Source organism: Tachyglossus aculeatus, chromosome X4 (genome assembly GCF_015852505.1).
Source record: "Tachyglossus aculeatus isolate mTacAcu1 chromosome X4, mTacAcu1.pri, whole genome shotgun sequence".
Lineage (NCBI taxonomy): Eukaryota > Metazoa > Chordata > Mammalia > Monotremata > Tachyglossidae > Tachyglossus > Tachyglossus aculeatus.
Window position 1 is genome coordinate 45,306,988 of NC_052098.1, and position 17,466 is coordinate 45,324,453.

Below are 17,466 nucleotides of genomic sequence, written 5' to 3' on the forward strand. Positions count from 1 at the left end.
AACCCCTCAGATGCTGCAGCTGAATCCCACGGCTGAATCCCATGCTTACAGGGACCTGGGAGGGGAATACACTGGTTCTGGAGCAAGGGTGGGAATAATCTACCCGTCCCCCTGACATATTCTAGGATCGGTGGATTTCTGCAAAGAACCTTTCGTGGGTTGACCCTATTATTACGTTACGTCATGTAACCTACATTCATTCATTCATTCGTTCAATCTTATTTATCGAGCACTTACTGTATATAAGGCACTGTACTAAGCGCTTGGGACAGTGAATTGTACTTTCCAATTCCAATTACTGCACACAGTAAGCACTCGATGAATACGATTGATTGAATGAGTGAATGACAGTACAATATACCAACAGAGACATTCATTCATTCATTCAATCGTATTTATTGAGCGCTTACTGTGTGCAGAGCACTGTACTAAGCGCTTGGGAAGTACAAGTCTGCAACATATAGAGACGGCCCCTACCCAACAACGGGTCACAGTCCTGTCCACAATGAGCTCACGGTCTAGAGGTAACGGTGAACACTGTGGTGTGTTTTTTTTGGGGGGGGGGGGGCGAGGGAACTCTGCTCTCATTTCCTCCCCCTCCTCTGAAGGATGGGTTTAATTGATAAAAAAAAATAGGACCACCCACACGACCTGATGTTCGTGACCGGGATTCTCAAAGCTGGTTTAAAAAGGAGCCACCAATAGCAAAAAGTCGGTCCCAGGGTCAAGTTTTCATAATCAATCTTCCCCTTCGGGAAGCAGTGTGGCCCAGTGGAAAGAGCACAGTCCTGGGAGTCGGAGGACCTGGGTTCTAATCCCAGCCCTGCCACTTGAGTCTCTGCAGGCAAATGCCATAATAAACAAACGCCGAGCAATTCAATAATGCTATTTCAGATCTGGCCCTGTCATTCTTCCCCCCCTCATTCAGATTAATTAGGAATGTAAAACTCACCCTTGCTAGGAATTTGGCGGGGGTTGGAGGGGTATATGTGCTTTAAACAGATGGATCATTGTATTAAAAATGTTAATCTTTCCACCAGACTAGAAGGAAGATGCAACCAGGAGAAGTTAGGGATACAAAGGTTGCTGCTGAAGGCTTAAAACTTAACCCGCGATGGTATGCTCTCTAACCGGATGGCCGGTTGCAGGCAGCTAAATCGGTGGTATCGGGTTGAAACAGGGAACACACAATTTCTTGGCTGCGGTGTTCTCATTACCTTGTTCAAGGCCATTCGATGCTCACTGCTCTGTGGAAAGAGTTGGTACAGTTTTGGGGGGGTTGTTAGATCTTGAAGCTCTCTGCAGAACTACCCTGCACAGAGTCACATTTTCCCACTTCACATTCGGAAAGAGCTGGGCAATCATTTTTCAGTAATGTCTTTCAGTAATGTTCTAAGAGACAAAAAAAGTCTCATCTTCCTTCTAGTCCGGTGGAAAGATTAACCTTTTCAAAGCAAATGAACTTCTTAAATTATCTAGCTCTTCCAAATCTCACCAATAATAAATACTGTTTGATCATAATGATTACCTTGGATTTTTAATACAATGATCCATCTATTTAAAGCACATATACCCTTCCAACCCCTGCCAAATTCCTATCAAGGGTGAGTTTTACATTCCCAATTAATCTGAATGAGGGGGGAAGAATGACAGGGCCAGATCTGAAATAGCATTATTGAATTGCTCAGCTTTTGTTTATTACAGCATTTGCCTTCAGAGACTCAAGATATATCAAAGCTCTATAATTTGGTTAATGTTTTGTCTCTGCTGATGATTAGAGGTTAAACATCATACACTGCAGTCATTAATATTAATAGGAGTTTTGTGACCCGGCCCAAACTAATGAAGCTAAGGGATTAATCCCCCAAATATCCTGGTAATGGGTTCTCAATAATAATCCAAAACTTCAGAGGGCTTTAAAGAAGTTGTTTTTCATTGCTGGGTAATGTATTAAAATGGAACAAAGGTTTCAACATTATTTTCCATGATGGTGGGGGTACTGGCTCAATGTAGAAAGCACAGCTATCAAACGTAGAGTTTTTTGATTACAGGTCACGCAGGGCTGTTTGAAAATCCCAGATAAATGGAATAGGGAATTAGACCTAGATTATTCCACAGATGACTGGAATACAATAACGGAGGAGGTTAAATCTATTTAACCCCAAAGTGATTACATGTAATTTTTACTTTGAAGTCAGACCAAGGTAACAAATCTAAAATCGAGGGATGGATACTTTCCCCCCAACAATCCTAGATAAATTACTCACTTTTGGCAATAGATGGGAAAAAAAAAAAGCCACGACTCAGAAAGCAGCAAGCAGACATTGTGGCTCATGGACCGTCTTTTAAAAGATCGAGGTTTAAATACATTTCAGCAGAAACCATTAAAATTTGTGTTTGTTTCTCTGCTCGCAGAGCAACACCCCAGAACTGGTTAGAAGACCGCCGGAGTCAGCTGGAGGGGGGCGGACAGGGCGCTGAGCGGTGGGGAGGGTGAGTAGGAGTCACGGCTTTTAGAGCGGTGGGAGGTAAAATGGAGGAGCCGGCAGGTTTACAATAAAGCGGAGGCTACGCAGGGGACCGATGGAGATGGCAAAAAGGTCCCCGGGGGTGGGGGGACGGGGGTATGCCACTGCACGGTGACCACTGCTGCACTGCCACATCCAGTGGCAGTGTCTGGGCCCCGGTGAGAAAAGTGGCAGCAATGGCACTGCCCCAAATTCAATGATCTGGGAAACTACCGTCTTGCCTTGTTTCCCTTAAGCACAGAGAAGCGAAGTGACCTGCCCCAGGTCACACAGCAGGCAAGAAACTGAAACCGGACGTAAGACTGGGTCGCCCGATTCTCAGTCTCAGGCTCTTTTCACTAGGCCATGTCGCCTCCCTGTTGCGGTATTATTTGGTTCAAAGAATGGATTTTGGATTTAGGGGCTCAAAAGGGGAGGTCCAAACTGCTCTTAAAGCCTCGTCGACCTCCCTGCTAGGACTCAGTGCGAAATCCTGCATATTCGCCAGCTTGGCAAACAGCATTATTACTAACGACTGTCAACTGGGCGACTCTGCAGTACAATGTGTGCACCAGCTTTCGCGTTTTGGTGAAAAATGAATGTTTTTGACGTTATTTTTAAAAACCTTAGAAATACAAACTGCCTTTAAAAATTATGGTGTCGGTTAAGCGCTTACTATGCGCCAGGCGCTGTACTAAACGCTGGGGTGGATACAAGCAAATCGGGTTGAACAAAGTCCCTGTCTCACAGGGGGCTCACCGCCTTAATCCCCATTTTACAGATGAGGGAACTGAGGCACCGAGAAGTTAAGTGACTTGTCCAAGGTCACACAGCAGGCATGTGGCGGAGCTCGGATTAGAACCCAGGACCTCTGACTCTCGGGCCCGGGCTCGTTCCATTAGGCCTACAAAATGGTCACCCGTTCACTCACGGGTAGGCCGTCAATTTTTCAAGTTGATGGATTTCGAACAAGTACATGTCGTTCAAGCACTTTTGACGGCAAGGACTGAGTTTCCTCTGTACTTGGGAGGCGTGCACACACCCCGAGTGCTCGATAAATATTTGTTGTTGAGGATGATGACGGCAAGGATAATTTTCACGTATGTTCTCTGCACGGTTTGAAAAGCTCCCTATTTTTACTACGCTTTTGAAATTGGGGGAAAAATGTCATAACCAACATCTCCACATACTGACTATAAAATGCCTACTGCAAATGGGCAGGGGTGGGAATGGGCCGGGATGACAGGCAAGGATTCCAATTTCAACGGCAGCAGCTAAAGTTGAAGTAGCAACCTCAGTGGGGAGCCGAATGGAGCAGTAGCAATAAAACTATTTTTCCCTGGGATTCTCTCCCTTCATAGTTGTCTCTTTTTTTCCTCTCTGTCTCTTTTTCTCTCTTCCTCCCTCCATAGGTCTCTTGCCTGTGTCACACTCCCCAAAGCTGGGGTTTTTAAAAAATCTAGTGTGCATCAGGGATGTCACCTTTTCATGTCAAGTGCTGGGGTGAACTTGGGGTAGCATGTGGTATCGGGTTAGGGGCAGAGTATTGTTGAGTAGGACTTTGAGAGAATGGGGAGAAATACAGAGGGAGGAGGAAAAAATGAGGAAAGAGGAAATGAAAAGGGCTAATAATAGTTGTGGCATTTGTTAAGCTCTTACTGTGTTCCCAGCACTGTACTACTCACTGGGGTGGGTAGATTCAATGTAAGCAGATCAGTAGTATAATGATGATGATAATGATCATTATTGCTATATTTTTCAAGCACTTACTAATCGTCAAACACTGTTCTAAGCTCTGGGGTAGAACAAGTTAATCAGCTTGGTCACAGTCCCTGTCCCACATGGGGCTCACAATCTAAGGGGGAGGGAGAACAGGTATTTTACAGGTGAGGAAACTGAGACACAGAGACGCTAAGTCACTTGCCCAGGGTTACAAAGCAGGCAGGTGGCAGGGCAGGATTAGAAAGACCCCAGGTTTTATAACTCCAAGGCCCATGCTCTTTTCACTAGGCCACGCTGCTGAAAAGAGAGGGCAAGTGAAGAAAAGAAATGGGGCAAGGAAGAGAGCCAGAGGGATAAAACGGAGAGAAAGAGGACACAGAGTGGAGGGGAAAAAAGAGGTAGGGGTTACGGTACTCTTCAGCACAGCAGTGTTTTGGGCCTTCGCTGGGCCCCAGGGATGGGCCTCAAGCTCAGGCCTGGATCCCCATGAGGTTGAGCCATCAACCCAAGCACCATGGGGGGAGCCTTCACAGGTATAGCTCGCCATTAACCCCCTCACCCACATCCTGCCTCTGGTCTGGAACTCCCTCCCCCTTCAAATCTGACAGACTCTCCCCATCTTCAAAACCTTATTAGAATCACATCTCCGAGAGGTCTTTCCCGACTAAGACCTCTTTTCCTCTTCTCCCACTCCGTTCTCCGTCCCCCTTGCACTTGGATTCGTTCCCTGTATTCACCCCGCCCTCAGCCCCACGGCACTTACGTACACATCCATAATGGATTTATTTAAACTAATATCTCTCTCCTGTAGATTGTACGCTCACTGTGGGCAGGGGATGTGTCTGCTAACTCTGGACTAGCCACCGTGCAAACAACAATGAATGTGTCGGTCCGCATCTAGGTTAGTAGGGGGTAAGAGGTAGAGTGAACACCTCAGCTCCATCTTGGATCCTTTCTTATTCCAAAGGGTGGAGTGGGCTGCCTGCTCTACTTGAAAAGCTGTGGGGGCAAAGCTAACTTGGAGTTAGTTCTTATGGGGTGTGACTGTACTAGGCGCTCGGGAAGTACAGAATTGTTGGGTAGGGACCGTCTCTATATGCTGCCAATTTGTACTTCCCAAGCATTTAGTACAGTGCTCTGCACACAGTAAGCGCTCAATAAATGTGATTGAATGAATGAATGAACAAGCGACATGTTCTCTGCCCACCAGGAGTTTACACTCTAACTGGGGAGACAAAGATAAAAAATATTTACAACTCGAGTGGAGAAGATAAATGCATACATACATGAATGTTGAGGAAGGTATAAATAAGTTAGTAAGTGCTAGAGGTGGCTTCATAATAATAACAATGATGGTATTTGTTAAGTGCTTACTATGTGCCAAGCACTGTTCTAAGCGCTGGGGTAGATACAAGGTAATCAGGTTGTCCCACGTGGGGCTCACAGTCTTAATCCCCATTTTCCAGATGAGGTAACTGAGGCCTAGAGAAGTGACTTGCCCAAAGTCACACAGCTGACAAATGGTGGCGCTGGGATTAGAACCCACAACTCTTGCCACTAAGCCACGCTGCTCCTCATTAAGGAATGATATGCGTGGTTTAGTGGAAAGAGTGCTGGATTCGGAGTCAGACTTGGGTTCTAATCCTGGCTCTGCCACCTACTTGAGACTACAAAACAACACAGTAAGTGAACACAATCTCCAATCTCAAGAGCTCACAGTAACCTCTACGATGCCATAATCAGTGGAAAACAGGAAAGGAGTTGGGAATAAGGGCTGTCCCAGCTACTCATGTCATGGTCCTTACTATTAAAGTCTTGACCCCCCATCACCCTTGCTATTTCAGTCCCCGGCGATGCGTGAGGATAAGCCACCAATCAGGCAAAGTTGCGAAGTTGTTCTGTGAAGCGGACAAAAGTTCAGAACTGAATAGGATGAGACTGCAAAACTTATTTTTGCAGACTCGACCTGAAATCGCCACTGATTGTGGCTAGTAGATACATACCCGACATTTCTTCTCCAAATTTACGGACCAAAAGAAGACACTGGAAGGCCTGAATATCATACCTCAACAGTGGCATGTGAATTTATTCACAGGGTAGTCACAGACTCGGCTGTGAAACGGGTCCCCGATTCAAAGAAATGACCATTTCGTTTTATACCGGTATCAGTTAGGCAAGATGAATAAGCCGAATGGTGACCGGATGCACTACTGTTATTATCGTGCCTTTATATAGAGTCTTTCCGCCATGGAGCACAAATCTCTAGTTATCTGTCAAAAATAGCAGCCCCCTCCATCAAGCTACTAACTAGGTAAAATTCACGTTAGGAAGAGCAAATGGGAAATTAGCAATATGGTGCACAGCAGAGAGATGACGAGCAAGGACGGGAAACACAATACTCTGTCTAGAATCCAAACAGGTGGGCTGACACACTGCAGTCGCTCTCAATTTTAAATTAAGCTTGTTTTGTCATTTGCTCTGACATTGTGGTTGATGTCCTCTCATCTTCTGATAAGAGAGACAGATTAATAGTTGTAGAAATCAAGCCTTTCTATGGGAGGTGCAACAGTAAAGATAGAAGTAATGATAGATGCTGTTAAATGAATTGTCAAATTACCGAACCACATTCTAGTGCCAGGGTATGCTGAACAACTGACTTTTGCTAAGCAGTAATTTGTGTAAGTACCGAAGAGAATGAGCTAAAATAATACAGAGTGCAATGGCTTCTGATGTTCCTGATGTCCTCCCTCTTTTCCTGGCTGAAAGAGAATTTCGGCTTGACAGAAACTGAACACTGAGAATGTAATTCTGCAAAGTGTAATGGATTGCAACAGAAGCCCTGAGACCAAATGATTGTGGTTCTGGGTTCCAAAACCCGGACTGCATCTAATTCTTTGTAAAAATGAGGTTCTGAGGGAATTCTAGGATGCCAGGCCCGACTCATTCATTCATTCGTTCATTCAGTCGTATTCATTGAGCGCTTACTATGTGCAGAGCACTGTACTGAGCCGTTGGGAAAGTACAACGCAACAATTGGTGAACGATTCCGGTTAACGAGCAAGTGGGAACGCTGTGCTCGTGTGCTCGTTCTCCTGTGCTGGAGCTCAGAGTGCTACATTACTAAAATTAGGATTGGAGTGAACAACGGTCTATGCCTGCTCAGTAAATGTTCCCAAAATTGGCCCATCTTCCGCCTTCCAAATAAACACATCACGAATGCCCCTAAAATTTAAACATTGGTTATACCTATTCAGCAGTAGGTGCTAAGCGTCGGAATGATCACCGTTTCACGTACTCTAAACTAGGGGTTGGGAAGCTATGGATCATGAGCCAGATTTTGCTCTTGGAGTCAGATACGGTTCTTGAGCCAAGGCTCCACCCTCAGATTCAGCACCGTGAGGGAGATGTGATTAACTTGGCCTCCAAGGGACAAACCTACACAGGAAGCGTATTTCCCGATAAGAGCAGTGTGAGTCGTTTCTCCCCCCTCCCACCCCAGGGAAACCTCAAGGCAGGGAATTGGGTCTATGCAAGCTCCTTGAGGGCAGAGATTGTTTCTACCAACTTGATGCTACTTTATCAAGTGCTCTATACACAATAAGCTCTCAATAATTACCAATGACTGACCTATTGACTGGTTTTCTAGAAGTCAGTGCCCACCCAGCCTGCCCAGGGAAAGGTCCCAAGCAGGCAGATTGTTGCTGACAAGTGCTTTACTGACTCCTTCCTCTCAACTTTCTTCCCTTTCCCTTCTCTCCTGCTCTCCTCCCTTTCTCCATCCTGCCTGGTAGCAACAGCTGTTTCTACGAAGGAGTCGTACAGTGGGACGATGGCAACATATTGCACTGTGCACAGCATGACGCGGTGATACTACGGGTCACATGTGGGGGTCACACACTGTATGGCTCTTTGCACAACGACCGTTGAGTGGTTTCATTATGTTTGGCTCTTTGGCGAAAAAAGATTGTCAACCCCTGCTCTAAACTCATGCAACTGACACGCTGAAAAGCAGCATCCAGGTGATCCGGATTACTTAATCACAAGCTCCTGGAGAATGAAAGCAGCCCCAAGACCCTCAGGGACAACATCCCGGTACCTCAGTTTCTCTGGGATACTGCTACCAAGCAGCCATGCAAGACTGGATATAGCAGGATGACTAGTTGGATGAAAATGGTGTCATGATTAAGAAATGCATTAACAACAACTTGCAGCTGCTCGTTATCACGACAGAACGGAGCTCACAGAAGCCTGCGATGAGAAATGCAGACCAAGACAAGGAACCTGTGCAACCAGTGGTGGGATGGAAAGGATGAAGAGATCCAAGGCTGGGCCGCTTGCCACCAATCAATCAATCAATCAATGGTATTTACTGAGCGCTTACTGTGTGCACAGCACTGTGCTAAGCACGTGGGAGAGTACGCTGCAACAGAGTTGGAAGACACGATTCCTGTCAACAACGGACTTAGAGTCTAGAGTTCTCTAACTGATCCACTTAAGTGATCCACTGAGAAGCAGCGTGGCTCAGTGGAAAGAGCGCAGGCTTGGGAATCCGAGGTCATGGTTTCGAATCCTGGCTCCACCACTTTTCAGCTGTGTGACCTTGGGCAAGCCACTTAACTTCTCTGTGCCTCAGTTACCTCATCTGTCAAATGGGGATGAAGACTGTGAGCCCCACGTGGGACAACCTGATCACCCTGTAACCTCCCCAGCACGTAGAACAGAGCTTTGCACATAGTAAGCACTTAACAAATACCATCATTATTATTATTAAGTGGCCAAACTGTGGCTTGAGTGGTGAAAAGCCACATTTCATTTGTGGTGAAGAGCCGGGCAATACACATACTTTCTTATTTAGTATTTCAGTATGACAGCGGCAGGCTGCTACTCTACCCCAAAGAGCAAAGGCAGTGCTCCCACATAGGCAGAAGGGAGTGGGACAAGAGGAAAGGAGGGCTTAGTCAGGGAAGGCCTCTTCTCCCACTCCCTTCTGCATCAGCCTGACTTGCTCCCTAAATTCATCACCCCGCCCTGCTCCTTAGCACCTGTATACATATCTGTACTTTACTGATTCATATTAATGTCTGTCTCCCCCTCTAGAGCTCATTGTGGGCAGGGAATATGTCTGCTTATTGTTATCTCGTACTCTTGCAAGTGCTCAGTACAGGGCTCTGCACACAGTAAGTACTCAATAAATTCTACTGAATGAATGAGTAAATGGGAGCTAACGGCCCGACGGAGCATGCAGAGAGTCAGCACGGGCAAGAGGAGGACAAATAATAATACTACTACTACTAATAATGATGGTTTTTGTTAAGTGCTTACTAGACGCGAAGCACTGTTCTAAGCGCTGGGGTAGATTCAAAGTTATCAGGCTGTCCCACGTGGGGCTCACAGTCTTCATCCCCATTTTACAGATGAGGTAACTGAGGCACAGGGAAGTGAAGTGACTTGCCCAAAGTCACACGGCTGACAAGTGGTGGAGCCTGGATTGGAACCCACGACCTCTCCATTCATTCATTCATTCATTCAATCGTATTTATTGAGCACTTCCTGTGTGCAGAGTACTGTACTAAGTGCTTGGGAAGTACAAGTTGGCAACATATAGAGACGGTCCCCACCCAACAGTGGGCTCACAGTCTAGAAGGGGGAGACAGAGAACAAAACAAACCATATTAACCAAATAGAATAAATATGTACAAATAAAATAGAGTAATAAATCCGTATAAACATATATACATATATACAGGTGCTGTGGGGAGGGGAAGGAGGTAAGGCGGGGGGGATGGGGTGGGGGGGAGGAAGGAGGGGGCTCAGTCTGGGCCAAAGCCCGGGCTCTTGCCACTAAGCCATGCGGCTTCTCTGAGCGGCAATCAACAGAGGGAACCGCCACCGTCAATCAATCAATCAATCAATCGTATTTATTGAGCGCTTACTATGTGCAGAGCACTGTACTAAGCGCTTGGGAAGTACAAATTGGCATCACATAGAGACAGTCCCTACCCAACAGTGGGCTCACAGTCTAAAAGGGGGAGACAGAGAACAGAACCAAACATACCAACAAAATAAAATAAGTAGGATAGAAATGTACAAGTAAAATAAATAAATAGATAAATAGAGTAATAAATATGTACAACCATATATACATATATACAGGTGCTGTGGGGAAGGGAAGGAGGTAAGACGGGAGGATGGAGAGGGGGACGAGGGGGAGAGGAAAGAAGGGGCTCAGTCTGGGAAGGCCTCCTGGAGGAGGTGAGCTCTCAGCAGGGCCTTGAAGGGAGGAAGAGAGCTAGCTTGGCGGATGGGCAGAGGGAGGGCATTCCAGGCCCGGGGGATGAATTGAATTAGCAGGGTAGCGGTTTGGATGGAGAGGAAAGGGCGGATCTTGGCAATGTTGCGGAGCTGAGACCGGCAGGTTTTGGTGACGGCTTGGATGTGAGGGGTGAATGAGAGAGCGGGGTCGAGGATGACACCAAGGTTGCGGGCTTGTGAGACGGGAAGGATGGTAGTGCCGTCAACAGAGATGGGAAAGTCAGGGAGAGGACAAGGTTTGGGAGGGAAGACAAGGAGCTCAGTCTTCGACATGTTGAGCTTTAGGTGGCGGGCGGACATCCAGATGGAGATGTCCTGAAGGCAGGAGGAGATGCGAGCCTGGAGGGAGGGGGAGAGAGCAGGGGCAGAGATGTAGATCTGGGTGTCATCAGCGTAGAGATGATAGTTGAAGCCGTGGGAGCGAACGAGGTCACCAAGGGAGTGAGTGTATATTGAGAACAGAAGGGGACCAAGCACTGAACCTTGGGGAACCCCCACAGTAAGAGGATGGGAGGGGGAGGAGGAGCCTGCAAAAGAGACTGAGAAAGAACGACCGGAGAGATAAGAGGAGAACCAGGAGAGGACGGAGTCTGTGAAGCCAAGGTCCTCCCATCAGCCTCACTGAACTAGAGGAAGTGGCGGCTGCCACTTTACCACTGTCTCCTCATTCAAAGCCCCTTCGCCTCCTGCCACTGCTCTACTCGGTTCCGGGCGCGTTTCACCTCAGCCAGGAGGGAACAACCCCTCCCGCTCCCACCCCCTCGGGTCTCTGTGCCCTTGGCTGAAGCGGAGACGGACACGATGAGGAACCTCAGCGTCAGCCCGACTGCTCAGCCTCTACGGCCTTGGCCCGAGCCAAGCTCCCTGCTGCTGCTGCTGCCCCTAGCCCCCGAGCGGCCTCGGTTTTCTTCAGACTCATTAATAATTGCGGCACTTGTTAAGCACCTACTTTGTGGCGGGCACTGCTAAGCAGTGGGGTGGACACAAGCCAATCAGGTTGGACACGGTCCCCTTCCCACGTGGGGCTCACAGTCTCAATCCCCGTTTTACAGATGAGGTAACTGAGGCACAGAAAAGCGAAGTGACGTGCCCAGCATCCCACAGCAGACAAGTGGCGGAGTCAGGATTAGAACCCATGACCTTCTGACTCCCGAGTCTGTGCTTTATCCACTAAGCCGTGCTGCTTCTCCTCGCCATCCATGCTGCTGTGCTGAATCTCCGCGTGCGCCCCCGTTAATCAACACAGTCATAACCGTGTGCACGTCTTCTCACGTATGTGCCTATTAATCAACGTGGCCCGACGGCCCGACAGTCACTGTGGCTGTGAAAATAAGGTGTCAAATTTGGACCTTCCCTTCGCACAAGGCCCCCCATTAAGCTGTTAAAGATGAAGTCGAGGCACTGTTTATAGTGTGGTGTGTGATAATGTTGCCAAGCAATCGAGAGACTGAAGAACTGCAGATGAAATCAAAATGGATCTACAAATCATCTTGCTGAAAGCTCTTCTATTCCAAGTGGTTCCTTGGACTGGCTCTCCTCCCCGGAGCGGAGTGTAAAGGGCCTGCTCGAGGCAATGCTCCATCAGTACCAATGATGTCCGTCAGAACCTTTAACCAGAAGATGCCGGATGAACTGAGTGCGGAGCAATTGTACCGTTGGGTACCTTATCCCAGATTACACTGAAAACAATAGATGCGGGGTACGATTTGTTACCTAAGAATAGCTGGTCATACAAGAGGCCATCTACCCAATGTCAATCAGCCAAGCTCAATGAAATGTTAAAAGAAAATAGCAATTGTCTATCTCCTCAGTTTTCCGGGACCTACGATCTCCCTGGAAATGCAGGTTTCTGATTGCACCCAACTCTCCTATTCAATAACCATTTTTTGAATATTATAATCAACTTCTTTTTCATCAAAACCAGCCATATTGGGAAATTAGGAAGTGCTGAGAGATGCAATTCATTACAATATTTTTCTTTTAAGTGTGCTTTTAATCAGTCATAGTTGCAGGTGCACTTCAAGAAACGGGATACGAAATTTCCCCGGACCGACAACCTCTCGAAAATGGGATGCATCGAGAAATGGAATCATAGTTTTACAGAAGTTTACCCAACGTTATAATCCCAAAATAAATTCAAATTGGCTTATATTCTGAAACCACTTGCCTTTTAAATAAAACCTTGCCCTTTTAAGAGGGACCCAGGAGGGAAACACAGGTGGTCTTATTATGAAGTCTGTAATCAGAAGGCAGGGGAGGGGGGGGAGCGGGAGAGGCGGGGAGAGAGGGAGACTGGCTCCTGCTGACAAGATGTGAGAGACAGGGAAGAGAGCGATTCCTTTAACCATCACATGAAGTCCCATGATGGGAACCTTGCCTTTAGGGAGCTTTGCTCTATGGCTCTACCTCCTCCAGCCTCTGCTGCCCGGGGGTCCTGGGTTCGCTGCCTGGGCCTTGCTCCTTACCGGAATGAGGGGCTTTTTCCTATGTGCTCTGTGGGTGGCCCTGAACCCCAGCACCTAAACTTGCTGGGCTCCTCCTTCTGTGGGCATCCCTAGCCCCCACTCATTCATTCATTCATTCATTCATTCGCATTTATTGAGCGCTTACTATGTGCAGAGCACTGTACTAAGCGCTTGGGAAGTACAAGTTGGCAGCATATAGAGACTGTCCTTACCCAACAGCGGGCTCACAGTCTAGAAGGGGGAGACAGACAACAAAAGAAAACATATTAACAAAATAAAATAAATAGAAGAGTAAATATGCACAAATATGTACAATAGTATGTATATGGGGATGACACACTAACAAAATTTCCACAGCGTGCATAGGGACAGTCTTGTACTACCCTCCAGGTTTTCCTTCATTGTCTTGTGACGTAACATGTGGACAGGTGTCAAGTCATCAGAATAAACAGAATTCCCCCTTCACTGGGGGCTTCTCCCCATTTTCCCGAGGGAAAGACCGAGGATAAGATTCGTTATTTAAGGGATAGGATTAATCCCCGGAAAACCAGTCCACATATTTTTAGGTAGCACATCAACTATTCAAGCATGGGGATTCATTCGCATTTATTGAGCGCTTACTGTGTGCAGAGCACTGTACTAAGCGCTTGGGAAGTACAAGTTGGCAGCATATAGAGACTGTCCCTACCCAACAGCGGGCTCACAGTCTAGAAGGGGGAGACAGACAACAAAAGAAAACATATTAACAAAATAAAATAACTAGAAGAGTAAACCACACAGCCCAACCGGGAGCCCAGAAGCCTGCCCATTGCTGCCATCCAGTCGGAGATGATGGAAAATCCCACTGCTCAGAGCCAAAGCCCAGGGCCTCTAGCCAGGGGGTCTCCAGGCTGGGCCTTGGGAAGCAGTGATCTGCTCTGCCAAGGTCCAGGCCTCGATGTTCTTCAGCTCTGAGACCATTCAACCACATGTTTCTAGCGTGAACTCCAAACTTCCCTTTTCCTGCACCAAACGCCAGGCAGGGACCACAGTCTCTAAATGCAGTTTGGAAACATGCAAGCCTGGAGCTTAATTTTAAATTGCATTCATTGTTCAAAAATCTAATTAATTAACAAATAGGTTTTAAATAAATTCATCTGTCCATTCTAGCAGACAATTAATTTATTTGTGCAGATTACCCACTGCTTTGCACAACCACAGAAGTGACGCTTAATTCTCAGCCTACTCTGCATCTTGCCTGTGGCAAGGCAAGGTTCTTTTATAAATCCTATTAAAATGTATGAGGGTTTTTCCTTAATATTGGGAAATTAAATTTTTTTCCAATACAAAAAACGGAAATGTCATGCTACTTCTTTAAAGCTACATGCCTTCTAAACAAAGTGGGTCAATACTGGGGGCAGCATATATTAAAAATAATCAGTTATTACCATTTTATAAGAACTGCTAGCCCTAACAGAAGTGCAGCACGTACTTTCAAAATTTGTTGACTGACAATATAAATTGTCTGAGAAACTTCCCCACCGGCTAGTTGTTGAAAAATATTCTGTTTTTGTTTATAAGTTAAGCCGTAATAAAGGTTAATGTAGATAAATGGCATTTCAACCGTCATTAAAAATTGGACACATCAAAAGCATTGACATTCCAATTTCCTTTTTGGTAACCTATAAATTTACAATGAATGTTCATATTTCATCCATTTAGTGTTTCTCAACTTAAAATTTGGCTAACTATACTTTCACAGTTCATTATGTCTAGTTATCCATCTGTTTCTTTCATTGATCTTGTTAGAGTGGGCATAACTGAGTGGGGCACCTTTAAAACGTCCTTAAACTCTTCCTGTTTTTGTTGTATGCAAAGCCCTCCCTTCAAAACCCTTCTGAAATCACATTTACTTCAGGAGGCCTTCCCTCACTGATTTCTAAGTTCCCAACTTACACCCCCCACCCGCCACTTAAGCCTTTAAACGCTCATTATTATTATATTTGTTAAGTGCCGGCACTGTACTAAGCTCTGGGGTAGATACAAGATAAGCAGATCCCAAATGGGACTCACACTCTAGTTAGGAGGGAGAATAGGTATTGAATCCCCATTTTGCAGATGTGGGAACTGAGGCACAGAGGTTAAGTGACTTGCAGCAGACAAGTGGCAGAGCTGGAATTACAACCCGTCCTCTGACTCCTAGAGCTGTGCTCTTTAACACTAGGCTGCCCTGCTTCTCTACCACTGTAGCATCTATGTGCATATCTTTCATACTTGATTACTTCCTCTTAGCTTTAATTTATTTTGGTATCTTTTTCCCCCTCTAGACTGTAAACTCCTTGAGGGCAAGGGTCATGTGTGCCAACTTCATTGTACCATACTCTCCCAAGGCCTTACTGCAGTGCTCTACACACACAACAGGCGCTCAGTAACTAGTACTGATCAACCAAAAGAGTAGTCCCATCTCTGGGCTTTTAGCTCATGGAGTCCAAGTCTCCCTTTCACGTAGGGAAACATAGAGCTCGCTCCTGGAGCAAGGTGATAACCTCCCTGATTAATTAGTTGTGGGAGGGATGCCAAAGTTTGGCCTTCGCTAGGTTGGTCACCAAGAGAAGTAACAACTTCCACCAGGCCAGAAGCAAAGCCCTACTAGCCCTACTCCTTGCTGGTGCTGCGTCTGTACTGTCAGGTTGGAATCTTTTTGGGCGTTCCCCACTCTAAAATGTGCAGCGAAGGAGTCAAAGGTATCCCAAATTGTCCGCTCAGGCCAGGATTTGAGGGTGTCCTTGCTACCCAGTGCATATCCTGTTGTCTTCCAGGAGCCACTCCAATCTGGATTTCAGCCCAGCAGTGGTTCTGGTCCAAACTCACTCCACCTCAGCCGAGGGTCCGTCAGGCCGGGAGAGGGTACACAGGTCATTGACAGCATTCAAGAATACCAGCTGGTGAGAGACATGGGACGTGTTACATGCGTTCCACTGGGCATACAGCCGAACCTGATGATGTCATAATCACCGTTTCGTGGAGGCGTGCCCAGTTCATCCAAACCTACAATGTTTCTCTGGGAGCATTCCTGACCCCTCCACTTGTACTGGAGACATTCCCCTCCCAGGTCCCCCTGACCATGGGCACTATGTCCAAGCAGCACAATTTGCCACAATCTAACTTCTTTCCCGTCTCTAGTGTGAATCCTAGAGTTAACCTCTCTCAGAATTCCAACGGCTATTCGGGCAAATCCGGATGGCCGCAGTCCACTCTCTGAATCAAGGTGTTCCATTTCCATATGCTCCTTGGTTAGTTGCTTCCCTAAAGCCTTTCCTCTTTTTTTGGCGGCGGGGTGGGGGGTTGTTGGGTTTTTTTTTAATGGTATTGGTTAAGCCCTTTCTATGTGTCAGGCCCCCCTCTCAGGGTCGCATCTGAAGAGTTTCCAGTACTCCACCAGTCTCAACCACGGGAGGGAGAGTCAAGCAGAGGCATATCCATTCCATTCCTAGCTTGGGCAGTGGCTAATGAGTGGAACGCAATCTGCTACAAGTCAAAACTCAGCTTTGCCGGGCAGCAGCGGCACGGGAGAGAATCGAGGGTGGAGACTCAAGTTTACACTGCACGGAAGGAGGCGATTGGTAAACCACTTCTGTATTTCGACCAAGAAAACTCTATGGCTACACTACCAGAATGACTGCAGATGGAGGTGGGGTGTTCTGGGAGAGACGTGTCCACGGCGTTGCTATGGGTCGGAGACGACTTGACAGCATAAGACAAAGACACGCGTCAGGCACTGTTCTAAGTGTTGGGGCAGGTGCAAGTTAATTAGGTCGGAGACAGTTCCTGTCCCACATGGGGCTCACAGTCTGTTTCTCTGCTCACTTCACCTCCAGGGTGTTTGCTTCCTGGAGAAACCTTTCAATAGTCCCGATTCCAAACCCAATTTCTGACCAGGCATTCAGTATAGACTCTTCTGATGCCATCCAGGCGGAGAACCTCCCCAGGTCTCGCTCTGCCCCTACAGCTCTTTCCAAACAGGCAAAGTCCTGGATCAGTAAATTCCAAATGACTTTATTCTGGCAGGTCACTTCATTAAAATACTTAAAGATTAACTCCAGGCAAGGCAAAAACCTTCTAAGAATAAGAAAAAAAAACCCAATTTTACGATCCATTTGTAAAGACATGTGCATAAACACTTAGCTAGCACACAGTTTTTGAAGACTAATAATAAATACTAATAATAAAACAATAATTCATCACACTCTCTCTCCAAGATCAGAAAAGGGAACTGCTCTCCTGGCAGTGGAAAGCAAAGCAGCCACTGGAAAAGCAACTGCCTTAAACCAATTAATAAATTAATCAATCAATGGTATTTATTGTGTGCAGAGCAATGTACAAAGTGCTTGGGAGAGTATAACAGAGTTGATCGACACATTCCCTGCCCACAACTGAAGAAATTATTATTAATAATAATAATTATTATTATGGTATTTGTT

At 46.5% G+C, this 17,466-nt stretch overlaps 1 protein-coding gene and 1 non-coding gene across 2 annotated transcripts in view; one reads left to right on the forward strand and one right to left on the reverse strand.

The window, feature by feature from the left end:
- COMMD10 (COMM domain containing 10) overlaps window positions 1-17,466 on the reverse strand; it is a 251,434-nt gene that overhangs the window by 24,864 nt on the left and 209,104 nt on the right. The gene's annotated exons all lie outside the window — the stretch shown is intronic.
- LOC119948541 lies at window positions 16,384-16,521 on the forward strand. The gene has a single exon (XR_005456931.1). It is a non-coding gene; the product is annotated as a small nucleolar RNA SNORA7 (small nucleolar RNA).